Here is a 15,778-nt window from a genome sequence, read left to right on the forward strand (position 1 = left end):
GTTGAGGTTGTGACTTAGATGAAACCGGTTTGGTGTTATCAGCTAACTATACTGTCCTGTAATACAGTGAGAAAGTCTTTTAAACTTGGTTCTGTTTTGGACTTTATCCAGGGAGGATTAAAACAGAGTCCAAGATATGGATCCCGGGGATGGTATTATAATACATTCAGAAAGTGCTGAATTAGTCTGTAGAGAACAGTGTAATGAAAAACATTACTCAGGTGTCTATAATCATGATTATGATATCTGTGATTTGTGCAGCTTCAGATGATTGGGTTGAATTTGCTCTGAAGATATGATGATAGTATCAGTTGCTGATTATGTTGTCATGAAGTAGATGAATTTTATGAGCTCTTCTCTATAACAGATGAGGAGATGTGGAGTGTCTTTCTATGTTAGAGTAAAACTGTACTTTTAGTGTAGTTTTCGGAGGGATTGTGATAAATTTAATGGGTCTTTAGGGTACCATGACCCTTGCTGCTTCTGGCAAGGCATGTGACAGGGTTAAATAGGAGGCTGGAACACAGAAATTGGGAATTTTGGAGGCGCCTGGGTGACTCAGTCTGTTAAGCGACTGCCTTTGGCTCAGATCATGATTCCCGGGGTCCTGGGATCGAGCCCCATGTCAGGGTCCCTGCTTAGCAGGAAGTCTGCTTCTCCCTCTCCCTCTACTCCTGTTCTCTCTTGCGCGCCCACTCTCTCTCTCTGTCTCTAAGATAAATAAAATCTTAAAAAAAAAAATGAAATTGGGAATTTTATAATGAGAGATTTAAGGTCAGCTGTGTACATGATGAGATTATGATTAATCTTGGCTTCCATCGCTGTTTTTGAGCCTCAGCTCAGGTAAAATGAAGGTGGGATTGCAAAGAAATTTTTGCAAAGTCCTAGAAGTGATTTGAGTTTCTATTTATTTTTCCCAAAGAAAATTGTTTTTCTCTTTATTCTCCACTCTCATTGTTGGTTTTATTTTTTTTTTTCTTTTATAATCTTAATAATGCTATGCTCATTTTCTTTACTAACTGTTAGTTTGTTGTTGTCAATCACTCTACCTGTGTAATTTGATTTCTGTTGTTGTCTTGATGCCTTCCTGTTTTACCTATTTATTTATTTAAAGTTTATTTATGTTTTTAGTTCTCTCTACACCCAACATGGGGCTCAAACTCAGGACCCCGAGTCAACATGTTCTTACTATTAAGCTAGCCAGGTGCCCCCTTCTTGTTCTTTTTATATTTACTTTGCTTATATGCTATTATTCACTATCCATTAAGCTCCTGCAGTGTGCTAGTCATAGTGCTAGGCAGGGCTGGCAGTAATGTTGGGGAAGACAGACTGTTGTCCCTGAGTTGGAAGTTGTATTACTGTTTCTACTTCTGTGTTTTAAAGTCTCTTTCAGATATTTCTTTTTTCTGTTTTTTAAGACCTCTTAATACAAGTAATTTTGTTGATTTGGTGCTATATGTACAGTGGCGGTCAAGAATATTTTTTAAACCAGTAGCCTTCAAATGGCTTGAAGTTTCACAGAGCCTTCCCATGAATTTCAAGTTTGGAGATGACAGTAGTTTTTTGTTTCTAAATTTTTCTGTTAAAATACATACTTCCACCTAAAATTGAGTTGCCTGCTGTCAAAGAAGGACTTTGCAGGTTCTCCTTTTTAGCTTATTTCTCAAAACTACCATTTTACTCTTTACAAAAGAAAAGTGTATTTTTTTAATCCATCCTATTTTTACAACAATGCATTCCCCAGAGTATAAGAAAATCTCCAAGGCACCAAATAAAGGGACAATTTGAAATATTAGTCTCTGAAAATCCTATTCAAACTAAGATATAAACTTGCATCTTATTTTATATAGTTGCATGATTTTAAGTAAGGAGATGAAAGCATCAGTGTTTACTTCCTACAGATCAACCTTACATCTTTAAATAAAATATTTTTCTGACTGTTAGGAGAATATTTTCATTAGCTTTGCCAGAGGCTACTAGAAAGTTTAAATCTGTTTTTTTTTTTTTTTTAAATTTGGGGAGTTTATAGCTTAGTAGGAATTATCAGTTACTTCTTTGCTTTCTATTCATTCCTACCATATGGAGTGTATTTTAGCATCTCTACATATTTAACATTCTGTAAACATGCACATAATTATTAATATATAGATTTTTAGCTCCACACTTGCTTAGTAACCTGTTTTGCAATTGATTTCTGGTGAGCTCTGCTTCATCTCAGTACCACAGATACATGATCTAATTTTTTAAAAAAGAGCATCAATCTGGAGTGCCTGTTTGGCTCAGTCAATAGAGCATGTATCTTGGGGTTGTGAGTTCAAGCTTCACATTGGGCATAGAGCTTACTTTAAAAAAAACAAAAAACAAACAAACAAACAAAACCAACACCAGGGAGCCTGGGTGGTTCAGTCAGTTGAGTGTATGACTCTTGATTTAGGCTCAGGTTATGATCTCAGGATGGTGAGACCAAGCCCTGAGTCGGCATTGTGCTGAGTGTCAAGCCTGATTGGGATTCTTTCTCCCTCTTCCTCTGCCCCTCCCTCCTCTTTCTCTCTCTCTTTCTTTCACTCAAATAAATAAATCTTTATTTTTCATTTATTTGGTTTTATCTTATTGATTTATTTGAGAAAGTGAGACAGAGAGAAAAGTGCATGAGCAGGAGGAGGGGCAGAGGGAGAGGGAGAAGGAGGCTCTGTGCTGAGCTATAATCCTAATTCGGGATTCTATCCCAGGACCAAAACAACAACAACAAAAAAAATCTAGCAATCAATCTCATTAAGAGATCTACATCCATTAAATTTTACTTTTACATTCAAAACACATTTGTAATGCTTATCTTTATAGTAATATGAATTGTAATTAATCAAGCCAGGATAAATTTAAAACATTTTTAAGAGTCTTTTGTTCTCTGAATGTTTTAAAGGAATGCAAATTAATATGCATATTTTTATTGCAGAGAAATAGGACAAGGTGAACTTTTAAGCATAAAAATATAAAATTATGAGAGAATTGAAATGTGTTTCTTTTATTGGAGATAGTGGATATCAGTCCAGTGGACAAATTTGAAAGTGATGGAATAGTTTTATTTGAAAATGGCCACATTCATAAAATGAAATGAGATTTTTTTGCTATAACTATTGACACTTAGGATGAAAAATTTTGATGCCTAGGTAATTGGTAAAAGATTATTTCTCTGTATATCTCTGAGGGTATTTCCAGAAGAGATTAGCATCTGATTTGGTGAACTGAGTAAAGCAGAGGGTCCTTCCCAGTGTGGCAGGCCTTATCTAACCCACTGAAGACCTGAATAGAACAACAAGGCAAAGGAAGGTTGAATTCCCTCTGTGCATAACTGTTGGCCCCAGGTCATCAATCTTTTCCTGTCCTTAGTGCTCTTAATCCTTAGGTCTTCTCGTCTGGACTGGAATCTCCACCGTTGGCTCTTTAGCTCTCAGGCCTTTGAACTACACCACTGGCTTTCCTGGGTCCCCAGTGTGCAGATGGCAGATCGTGGGACTTCTCAGCCTCCATCTCTCTCTCTCTTTCTCCTTTGTACGTGTGTGTATAACATCTACAGTTTCTCTGGAGAACCCTGACTAATCCAACTGGTGTCACCAGAGCCTGTGAGTTTGAAGGAGGTATTCTCTTGGGGCTGATGACCAGATTTCTTTTTTTTTTTTTTAAAGATTTTATTTATTTATTTATCAGAGAGCAAGCATAGGCAGACAGAGTGGAAGGCAGAGTCAGAGGGAGAAGCAGGATCCCTGCCGAGCAAGGAGCCCGATGTGGGACTCGATCCCAGGACGCTGGGATCATGACCTGAGCCGAAGGCAGCCGCTCAACCAACTGCGCCACCCAGGCGTCCCTCATGACCAGATTTCTTAAGAAGGGGTACATTTTAGCTGGTGATAAGATGGCAGGAGCATTGCAGCTGGTAGACTCTCAAGGAGAAGGATGCCCCCAGACAGGTGCCCACGGGTTGGCCCCGCAGGTGAGGGAGCACAGTGGGGCAAGTATTCCTGCTGCCAAGGAGGCACTGCAGACTATGTGGCAGGGCCAGCTGAAGGGGACTTGGGGCCTCAGTTTGCTGCCACTGTAGCTGGAGCAATCCTGACAGGAACTAGAAGGAAGAGCTTTTTCTCTCATCTGTCTTCCATGCTCCACCCAGGTTTCCCTTTTGTGGAACCAAACCAGAAGCCAACAGTCATAGGAGTCTGGAAATTATATAATTTACATACAAAAACAGAGTTGGACAGAGCTTTGAAAGGTATACTTGGAGCTGAGAGACCTTAAATAACAAGATCTATCATTTTGGTCATTCATTATCCATTTATGTGTTTCTGTCTTTCAAGAACATTAATGTCTTTTTGCTTTTGCCTAGCAAGATACAACCATCCCTTCTACCAAGTTTTTTCCATCTTTTTCCTCAGAAAAGAGGCCCAAAGTCCCAGCAGTCACCATAGCAGTCTCTGAGTAGTGTTATTTTCTATTTTATTGAATCCCATCTGAATATTCTATAACATATAGAGTAAATTGTAAAGTTAGCCACCAAGAGCACTCCTTATTCAAACTAAAGAGGAGAAATAAGTAAATACATGTCAGTATATATGTGACAAACAAGGAAGAACATTTCCATAACTTCTACAGTCCTGTGTGCTCATGCCTGCTATACACTCTGTTTTCTTAACCCTCAAAGGGCATGGCATCCAGTCAGGGCTTTGTTCCTGGTGGAGGTCATCCAAAGCCTACCCTCCTTCCCAAAGGGTCTAACGCTTTTTGGCCTGTCTCATGTATTGCCGTAGTTTCACCATCGCTTTTACTACTACTGGCTTAGAGAATACTCAGAGTGCCTCAGAGAAGGTCTTGGGCTCCAGACATAGTCCTTCTGTGTGTCTAGTGTCGGAGCAGCCACTCAGTTTACCCTTAGTAATTGGGACCAATTGCCCCAGCAAAAGCAATGATCCCTCCTTAGTTATTTCCATAGCAGGTGAAGCTCTCCGTGGCCAGTGAAATTCTCATTTTCCAATTCTTTGGTGCCATTGTTGCGACCTCTGGCGAAAGCATTTTTCTCTGGGGGATGAAAACCTCTAACCCAGCAACAATCAGAGTTTCAGGGATGGGAAACAAAATTTGGGAGATTATAATGGACCATGATACTGGGGGAGCCACTCTCACTTCTACCTTTTATCCACATATCCTGGCTGTGGAAGGAAGAGTGTCGCATATTAGTCTCTGGTCCCAAGAATAGCCCACGTTCTATGGGATAGTACTTGAACTTTTCAGAGTGTTTTTTCCCAGCTGGCACTGTAACTGAATCTTCAGCTTTGTTGCTTCTGAGGAATGTCATACCTGGCAAGACCAGCACACTCTATGGGAGAGGTGAGTTCCCTGATCAGAAGCAGTATCGCATAAAACATGCGTAAGTCCTCAGATAGTCATTATATTTATCTCTTGCTGGATCACAGACTGTTTCAAAACTTAACAGCTTAAAACAACAAACATTATTTCATAATTTTTGTTTGTCAGGCATATAGGATCAGCCTAACAGGGTTGTTTCTGGCTCACGGTATCTCATGAGTTTGCAGTCAAGCCAAGCCACTGGGTGGAGCTACAAGCATCTCAAGACTGGAATGGAGTTAACATGCTCACTTTCAACCTCACTCATGGTTGTTGGCAGGCTTCAAACAGGGCTTCATTCAGTTCCTTGCCATGCTGCTTGGGCCTTCTTCCCACAGGACTTCTCACAACAAGGCAGCTTGTTTTCTCCATGTGAGTGGAGAGAGAGAGGAAGCAAGGGAGAGCGAGCAGAGGAAAGCTCCCCAAATGGAAGCCAAAGTCTTTATAACCTAGTCCCAGGAGTGCTATCCCCTCATTTCAGCCCTATTCTATTAATGAGAAACAAAGCCATTAGTGCAGGGGATACGAAGGGGCCAGGATGATTCAAGGACATGGAAAGCGGGAGGTGGGGATCATTGGAGGCCATTTTAGAGGCTACCTACAAAAGTCATGCTAGCAGAAACCCTGGCTCTTAGGGTTTTGGAATAGATAACTACTTTTTCAGAAACCACTCTTGGTTTGCTACTGGGTCCTGGTAGAGACTGAACTGATCTGGGACATTTGGAGATCATGTAACCTAAGCTAAGATGAACTGGGTGTTTCCTGACCTACCAAGATACAAGGTTGGTTGACAGTATCAGCAATCCAACATCAAGTAGAGACGGCATAAATGAGATTAGATGCACAGTGAGGTTAGCTCCTGAAGATAGAAGCTCGTTGCACGAGAGGTGGTTCAGCCTCCTGCACACCTACCCCTGCTACATGGCTGCCTCTTTCCCCAACCTATGACCTTGAAGGGGGATGGGTAGTTTCTGAGGAAGAAAAAGCTAAGGCCTCATATACAGGTAGTTTTGCACAATGTGTTGGCATCATCTTGAAGCAGCATCTCGACCCCATTCTGCAGTGGTCCGGTGATGCAGTATTGATGGGAGATCCTCCCAGGGCACAGAACTTGGAGCAATACGTTTGGTTGTCCATGCTGTCTGAATTGAGAGATGGCCAGAAGAATTGATAAACTGATCATGGACAGTGATTGGCAATTTGGCTGAAATGTTGAGAACTCAGAAAACAAAGATTTGGCAGATGGTAGCAAAAACGATAAGGGGAGAGGCACGTGGATAAGACTTCCAGAATGACCATAACGTGTGAAAAAAAAAAAATTGTGTCCCACCTGGATAGTATGCAAGAGAGCAACCACAGTGAGGAGACTTTCAGTACCTGGGCAGACAGAGTGAACTGGGCTGTGTATGACAGTCAGCATTTTTCTGCAGTTGCCTTAGTGCTTGCTCAGAAGCCACAGTGGTGAGGGTGAGGTGAAACATGGGCCTCGCCAAGGCTGGGCCGGCCATTCTCACTGCTGAGTGACTAACCTGCTGAGAGCAGAAACTGACACTGGGCCCTCTAGACCGTGCCTTTCCCCCAGAAAGACCAGAAAACCACCTCGTGGCAGGTTGATCACAACGGATGCAGCAAATTGTCCTCACTTGGAAGAACTTACTCAGGTGTGGATTTGCCTTCCCTGACCACAATGCTTCTGCCAGTATAACTGTTCCTGTACTAATGGAAGTTTGACAAAATATTGCTTCTGACCGAGAAGCTCTTTTCTAAGTCGTCCTTACATTACAAAAAGGCAGCTTTCTTTAAAGAAGGACAGAAAGAAAAAGAAGAAAGGAAGAAAAGAAAAGAAAGAGAAAAACGAGAAGGTAATATGTCAAAATGTTAAACTGTCTAATGGCAGTTAGGGTAGTATGTGTATATATATATATACACTATATATATACACACATATATATATGCTGTTTGTTTCCATTTTTTCCTTTTTTCCATGTGATGTATCTGGAATAATACATTGAAATAAATTATAAAGGCCACTGAAGATATTTTTTAAACTGCATTCCTGAAAGATTGGTTTCCTGACTAAGAAAGGATTAGTTGGAGCCTACTCTATTTTAATCCTGATTTCAGTGCTCCTGAAAGAACTGAAAGCCACCCAGGCCCAGACTGCTGCAGTCGGAGCCAATGATATTTCTCTATAATCTTAGTGATTCTCAAACTTCTGTAAACATAAGCATCTTCAGAGAGACATAAAATGTGAACTCCCAGTCCACCCTCCTGTTCTGGAAATTGGGTAATTCTGGGAGGGACCTAGGAAACTATATATGGTTGACCCTTGAACAACTCAGGTTTGAATTGCACAGGTCCACTTATACACAGATATTTTTCAATAAATACAGGACTAAAAATGTATTTTGTTTTCCTTATTATTTTCTTAATACCATTTTCTATAGCTTACCTTATCGTAAGAATGTAGTATATGATACATATAACATAAAAAGTATTTGTTAATTGACTATTTCTGTTATCAGTAAGGCTTCTGGTCAACAATAGGCTATTAGTAGTCAAATTTTTGGGAAATTTGTTATACCTGGATCTTTGACTGCATAGGAGGGAGCCAGTGTCCCTAACCCCATTCCCACCCCTGTTGTTCAAAAGTTAACTGTATTTTTTAAAGGTTTATTTAATTTTTTATAATTTATTTATATGAGAGAGAGAGAGAACAAGCAGGGGGCGCAGCAAAGGGAGAGGGAGAAGCAGGTTCCCTGCCGAGAGGGGAGCCTGATGTGGGGCTCGATCCCAGGACCCTGAGATCATGACCTAAGCTGAAGGCAGACACGTAAGTGAGTGAGCCACCCAGGAGCCCCAAAATGTTTTTTTTTTTAAAGGATTTTATTTATTTCTTTGTGGGAGAGGGAGGGAGAAGGAGAGAGATAATAATAAAAAATAATTTATTTTTAATAAATAAATATTAATTATATGTGAGTGGGAGGGAAAGGGAGACTGACATCAAGCTGACTCCACAGGGCCCTGGATGTGGGGCCCAATCCCACAACTGCAAGATCGTGACCTGAGCTGAAACCAAACCAGCTGAGCTGCCCAGGTACCCTAAAAGTTAACTGTATTTTTAAAAGGGACCCCAGTGAGTGATCCCTGTTTAGGTGGTTCCCATAATATGGTTTAAAGAACACTGCTTTGGATTTACAGGAGGCTCCAAGGCTGAGGAAAATCTGGGAAGAATTCAAGTAGGACTGAGGGGAAATACAGGTGCAAGTTGTTATTCTGTTGTCAACAGGATCAGATTCCAGAAACACAAACCAAAATCCTTTTTGCCTTTGGTTAGCATTGATTCAAAATGTACGCGTCATTGCACTCACATTACCAGTCTAGTATACAGAACAGGTCTCTATCTGCATGAGAAAGGCTACACAACAGAATGGGTGCTGGTGTCAGATTGCTCTTTCATGACCCTATCACAGCTCCCTCCAAAACTGGCGGAGACAAGCAGATCTGAGTTTGAACACTAGCTTCATCATTCTTCATTGTTACTTTTGGGTGAAATGACTAAGCCCTCAGAGCCTTGGCTTTTCCATGGGAAAAATATCTTTGAGCTTTTTTAGAAGTATGACTTAAGTTGAAATATGTAATCATTCTAACCTTAAGTTCTTTTATAGAATAAAGAAGACAAGAACCTCAGATATTCTCTTCAGCTCTAAAATTCTTTGTATGTTTTACTAGGATCCTGTTTCTGTTATAAACTAAGTGAAAACACGCAGGTGATACTTGCAGAAAACAAAATGTTGAGGTAAAGGTCATGAAAATAACCTTGGGCAGAAAATTTTAAAATAACCAGTATATTCCTCAATTGAATGATGATGGATAAGGCAATGATTACTAAAGGTGAAGTGAGACTTCATGGCGAACATGAAGGGTTTCCCCAACTGAAGGCAGTCTTGGGCCTGCCCCCTAAGGACTGCTTATCAGATGAATTCTGTGAATGTCCTCAGGGGACTTCCTGTCATGGAGAAAGAGTGTCCAGTGATGAGAAACTGGAGTTCTGTCACTGTGACCCTGAAGTTAGTGGCTCCAAAGTGGGGTGTATGAAGAGCTGATGACGCTAAATTCCTAAGGAGCCTTTGAGCTAAAATAGGGCATGGCATCTCATCTCACTCCTGATGTGTCTCAGATTTCCCTTCCTTGCTGTCACCACCAGAGAATACAAAGCAGAAAGATTTTCCTGTCAAGGACCAGGATCCTGGAATCCAGCCTTTTCCCACTCTCCCTTACTCTCCTGGCACCCGCCTTGTCCACTCCAACACACACTGTTCAGATTTATGTAGACAACTGGCATTTATCGCATAATGGGGATTCTGAAGCACAAACACGCCATAGCTGAGATTTTTTGGTCTCAAGTGCACTTTGTATCATTCAGTTGGCTTTGTATAGTTATTAAACCTCCCAGTTATGCATGCTGGCCAAACAGATTCACAGGTTTAAAGTATTCAGCAGAGAGTCTTTATGGCATTCCACTTAGCCAAGTGGCCTCTGTGAGGACCCCACCTTTGAGAGTATGGTTGTTCTGATAGCCCTTTTGCCCTTTCCATTCCGTGTGCCTTTCTATTTTGTGGAAGACTTTCTCCTCACTCTGAGAGGTAACAGATAGATGGCATCACTGAGTCAAGGAGAAACTGAGAGTGAGTACGTAAGCCAGGTTCAAGAAAAGGCCAGGAATGAAGGGCAGTAGAAAATGGTGAGCTACTCTCGAATCACAGAGTGAGAAAGAGTTTGTGAGAGTCAGGGGTCATGGAGCAGTTACAGCTTAAGCCAGGAGGGCACTCAGAAAACCACACAGACAAGAAGACCTAGAAACTGAGCTGAAGTCTACTGCAGAAAGGAAGCACCATATAGTGTTTTGTTTTTGTTATCTCATGGAATTCTTGCTGAATGAGGGACCTAGTTGACATGCTCTGCCAGACAGGCTGATCCAAAGCAAGGCTGAAAAACTTAACCTTGCTCTCTCTGAGAGAATTGATTCCATCCTGTTTGTGATCCAGATCTATACCATTATTAATTCTAATAATGTGTCTGAGGATTCGTTTGTTATATTATCATATGTCATATTGTCTGCAAGTAGTGGAAATGCCTCCTTCCTAATCCTTTTTACCAATATGTTTTAAGCAATTATCTGTTGAAAAAGGATTAGCATGAATCTGGTTATAATATGAATAATAAAGAATTCGAGACTTCTGTTATAAGGCTCCATCAATATAGACAACTGTTTTCCTTCTTTTTTAAGTTAATTATTTTTTTTTAAAGACTTTACTTATTTATTTGTCAGAGAGAGAGAGAGAGTGCACAAGCGGGGAGCAGCATGTGGAGGAAGCAGCAGGCTCCCTGACCCAGGACCCTGGGATCATGACCTTAGCTGAAGGCAGATGCTTAACCAACTGAGCCCCCAGGCGTCCTGCAAACTATATTTGCTCCTACCAAGATGGAGATCATGAATGGTCATGAACTTGTAGCCTAAAAGGTTCTTTAATAATTAAGTCTCGAAGACTGTAATTTCTGGTTCTGTGAAGTCTCTTTGAAGTTATTAAGGCAAACTAACAGCAGGAATGATGAACACATTTCCCATAAAAGAGAAGCAGAGCCTGTATATTTATTTAGTATGTATGTATGTATTTAGTTAGTTAGTTAGTTTTAGAGAGAGTGCATGCACACAGAGGGCAGAGGGAGAGGGAGAGAGAGAATTTCAAACAGACTCTGCCCTGAGCTCAGAGTCTGACCTGGCCTCGATCTCATGACCCTGGGTTCATGACTGGAGCCTAAATCAAGAGTTGGATGCTTAACCACCTGAAACACCCAAGGTGCCCCAGAAGCCTTTATAAATTGGGACCAAAGTCTTAAAGATAAGGTTTATTGATATTTCCATTTTCTTTATCCCCAGGTGGCTGCTGAATCAGAGCCTAAGCTTCTAGCCCCACCTAAAGTGGATATTTTGACATATTAAATGTATCTTCTCTTCAGCAAGCAGGACTCTAGTTCTTGGACTCTACCAGTTGTGGGGCTGCTTATGTTGGGAAGAGGCAGGGGAAGAGAATCAGGGAAACAAGCTAGGGTGGGCAGGGCAAGTGTAGCTGGAAAGCAACTCTTGAGTTTGGTAAAGATGGAGGGAAAGCAAACAGTGAGGATGCTGACTTTTCCATAAGCATTACATTTTGGGAAAACAGCAAAGTATAGCAAAATACAAAAATAAACTCATCCATGGTTCAACCACCACCAGGACTTAACATTTTTATAGGAGTATTAAAATAGAGATGGATAAGTAAACATTTTAAAAAATAAAATTGGGATCCTAATCAATATAGTTGTGTCTAACTCCTCCCACCCCCACGTCATTGATAAACTTTGAACATTTCCTCATGGAAGTATACATTCCTTGAAAATGTTGTATTCAGAGATGCCTGGGTAGCTCAGTTGGTTAAGTGTCTGCCTTTGGCTCAGGTCATGATTCCAGGGTCTTGGGGTCAAGCTCCACATCAGGCTCCCTGCTCAGTGGAGAGCCTGCTTCTCCCTCTCCCTCTGACTGCTGCTCAGCCTAGTTGTGCTCTCTATCAAATAAGTAAATAAAGCTTTTTTTTTTTAAGATTTTATTTATTTATTTGGCAGAGAGAGATCACAAATAGGCATAGAGGCAGGCAGAAAGAGAAGGGGAAGCAGGCTCCCCGCTGAGCAGAGAGCCTAATGCAGGGCTTGATCCCAGGACTCTGGAATCATGACCTGAGCCAAAGGCAGAGGCTTAACCCACTGAGCCACCCAGGCACCCCATAAAGAAATCTCTTTTAAAAATGCATTCAAATCCAATAATCCAGAACAGAACCAGAGTTCACCAAACAGGACCAAGGTGACATCTAGGCCACAGAAGAGTCTAATTCCCTTGGGGTAAGCCGGTCTAGAAAAGATACCAGAGTAGCAGGGATGAAGGCTGTATTGTTGTTCAGTGGACGTGGAGTCTTCCCAGGCCCCACCCCAAGATGTTGTAAGAAACTGGAGCTGCTCCTTAAAAAGAGACTCTGTGTCCTTGTCCGTCCTCTGGGTTTATTCTTCCCTGAATGAAAGTCCTAGACCTGAGACAAAGGCACAGCTTTTCAGGTAAGGAAAGAGAAAACAAGGAATAAGAGAAAAAGAATAAGATGATGTTGAAGGAAAAGAGAAGTAAGGAAAGAACCACCGTAGAGGAGGGGGTGAAGCCCACCCTATAGACTTTTTGCTTATTGTTTGCTGTAAGAAAAGCAGGTGACAATGAGAAGAATCTTGGTAACCACTGGAAAACTGGGTGGTTTTGCTCATTCTGACTTTGTTACAGAGTCTGCCCTAGAAACTTGAACAGTAAAAGTCATCTTTCCTTCATGTAAATGGGAGGCAGACTAAAGTCATTGAGTCATAATGGCAAGTAATGATTCTCATTTCTCGTGTCCAAGTCTGCCTTCTTTCTATAGGAACAACCCTATATTTTCAGTCATCAGCTCTGCATTTTCATTTTAGTATGCTGCTTCAAATGCAATTTGAATAAAATTAAATTAATTGTCCTACCTCTGTCCATCTTCCCTAATTTTTACATTTTATGGGTTTTTTTTACTTAAAAAGACATATCTTAAATCATAAGAGACTCTTAATCTTAGGAAACAAACTGAGGGTTGCTGGGGGGCGGGGATGGGGTGGCTGGGTGATGGACATTGGAGAGGGTATGTGCTATGGTGAGTGCTGTGAATTGTGTAAGACTGATGAATCACAGACCTGTACCCTTGAGACAAATAATACATTATTAATTAAAAAAAAAAAGACATGTCTTACGTATCTGTGTTGCAGCTAGATGCTATGTGAGGCACAGGCTAAGGAGAAGCCTCTCTGGTCTTGGGATTTACAGCCAGTTGGTGGGGGCATGGTGGGTGACTGGGGAGACACCGTAGAAGTCAAGCCACTAAAGTGTAATTATGCTGTGGGACCAGAAATTATCCTGAACTTCTGAGTATAATCCACCAATAAACATCTTCCTCTCCATCTCTCAGCCCTAGTCTGAGCCCTGGACGCTTTGGCCTGGATAACAACATGGCTTTTCTGATGGTGTCTCTGTCTCTGAGTTTTCCTCTCAATCTAACCCAGCACCACTGCCAAACTAGTCTTGTACACAGCTTTCAACAACCTCAGTGAGTGTGGAATCAAGTTTATATTTTTTCCACCAGTTCTTGAAAGCCTTGTGACTTAGCTTCATCAAGGCGAACCCAGGACTTTCTGTCTTGTCATTGTGGTATCTTCTATGCCCTTAGAAATACTATTGAAGACTTGCCAGGAAGAATGACGATTGAGATGAAGCCATTGGATTTTGCAGCAATGAAATTATTGGTAACTTCCCAAAGTAAAATATCTTCATAATGATTGGATCAAAAGCCATTAACAGATGTTTAAAAAAAGAGAGGGATCAAGAAAGAGATGCACAGATTGTAAACTGTGCTCAGAATTTTGGCTGTGAAATAAGAAGGAAACCGTTGTTAAGTGTTTTGGTCGTCAATAATGAACACTATATTCAATACAAAACTTAGAGGACTTTTTAATGAAATGTTTCTCTTCTTCCTGTCACATACAATATATCTGATTTGGGGCGAAACTTCTTGTGATTAAAAATGGCTTTCAGAAAATGTAGCTACAAAATAAAGTTAATACTAATGTAAGTAATAAAAATAGAAAACACTTCGGAGTGCCTGGCTGAGTCAGTAGAGTATGTGACTCTTGATCTCAGGGTTGTGAGTTCAAGTTCCACATTGGGTGTGAAGATTATAAATAAACAAACAAATAAAACACTTAAATGGTGCTTACTATATGCCAGGAAACTTTCTTAGTGTTTTTATATGTATTAATTTATGTAATTCTCACAATAAGCCATTGTAAGAAATGAAGAAATAGATTAATGAACTTGCCCAAGGCCACATAACTAGTAAATAGCCATGATCCAAACCTAGATGCTATGGCTCTATAAGCCAGCTCTTGAATACTTTACTGTACTGCTAAGATTCAGTTTACCTCCCTGCATTCCTCTGATCCTCTCAAGGCATGGTCTGTGCATAGTGTTCTTGGTCAATGAAGCCCTAGGAGCTCAGGAATGAGTTCAAGTTCCCTAAACTTTTCATGCTTAAGTGTATATATAGAATGCTTTTCTATTGTCTTGCATGACTAACTGTTATTTTGGATGAAATTGAAAGAAGTTGACCAAGAGCCCATGGAAAACCTGAAAGAAGTGATTTCTGGGGCTGACTTAGGTAGGCATAAGTTGTAAAAGGAGATTTTGCTTAGATGCCTTCCTCCTTCCCCTGTGACTTTGGCTCCCAAACCAGTGCCAGACTGTGGGGTTCTAGCATAAGACAGTTCTTTTTTTTAAGTGTGAGCTCTACTAGGCTCAAAGTCATGACCCTGAGATCAAGAGTCACATGTTCCACTGACTGAGCCAGCCAGGTGACTCTGACAATTATTCTTGAATGTTGTGAGATCTCAGCAGAAGATAGTGCCACCTATTATTATGCTTTCACAAGAGTATTTTGGAGAAAAGAGCATTTTCTGGTAACGACCAGCACACCTTTCCCTTTAGGTAGGAACACAAAGGAGTCAAAAAGTTGGATAGATTCAACTCTAAAGAAAAGAAAAAATAGCAAGTTATTTCACTGAATTCTGTACTAGTTTCTATCCTGGCAGGGATCTGAAAGGACCATGGGTTTGAGAATTTCTTGGATTTCCTCATCTTTGTAACACCCTCAATGTTTTTTGTTTGTTTTAGTTTAGCATTTTCCTCTCAACTTCCCTAATGTTAACAGTAAAATCCTTATAAAAAGAAAGTTCTTGTGTTTTTCTTTGAGGGCAGCAAGGTAGAGATAGAGGGACCACAGTCAATTCCAAATTTTGTGCCATGAGATAGGATCTTAAGAAATAGTGTAGAGAATGTCTGCAGACAGGGTCCAGTGCAGGGTAAACATGACAAGCACTGAAAAATTCTCTGAATCCAAGAAAGAGCTAAGGTGGAGGGGTAGAAAGATAGTCATGGAACTTGACTTGCTATTAAAAATAGCACAAAAAGAGCATACACGTCAAATGCATATGGAGAATGCCTAAGGAAAGTGTGGTACAGTCATACAGTAGAATAGTATATAGCAGGAAAAGGAATAACCAGTGAATTACTGCTACATGGACAAATATCAAAACAGCTCTTGAGTTGAGAAGGCAGGTCACAGAGACATGCATCCAGTGTAATTCCCTTTATGAACGTTTCAAAAACATGCAAAACTATACTTTTATTTTATTGGGCTACAATAAATTCTAAGTTAATGGGAGAACTCAATTTTTA

Source organism: Mustela nivalis (assembly GCF_964662115.1).
Source record: "Mustela nivalis genome assembly, chromosome: 10".
In the NCBI taxonomy this organism is placed as follows: Eukaryota; Metazoa; Chordata; class Mammalia; order Carnivora; family Mustelidae; genus Mustela; species Mustela nivalis.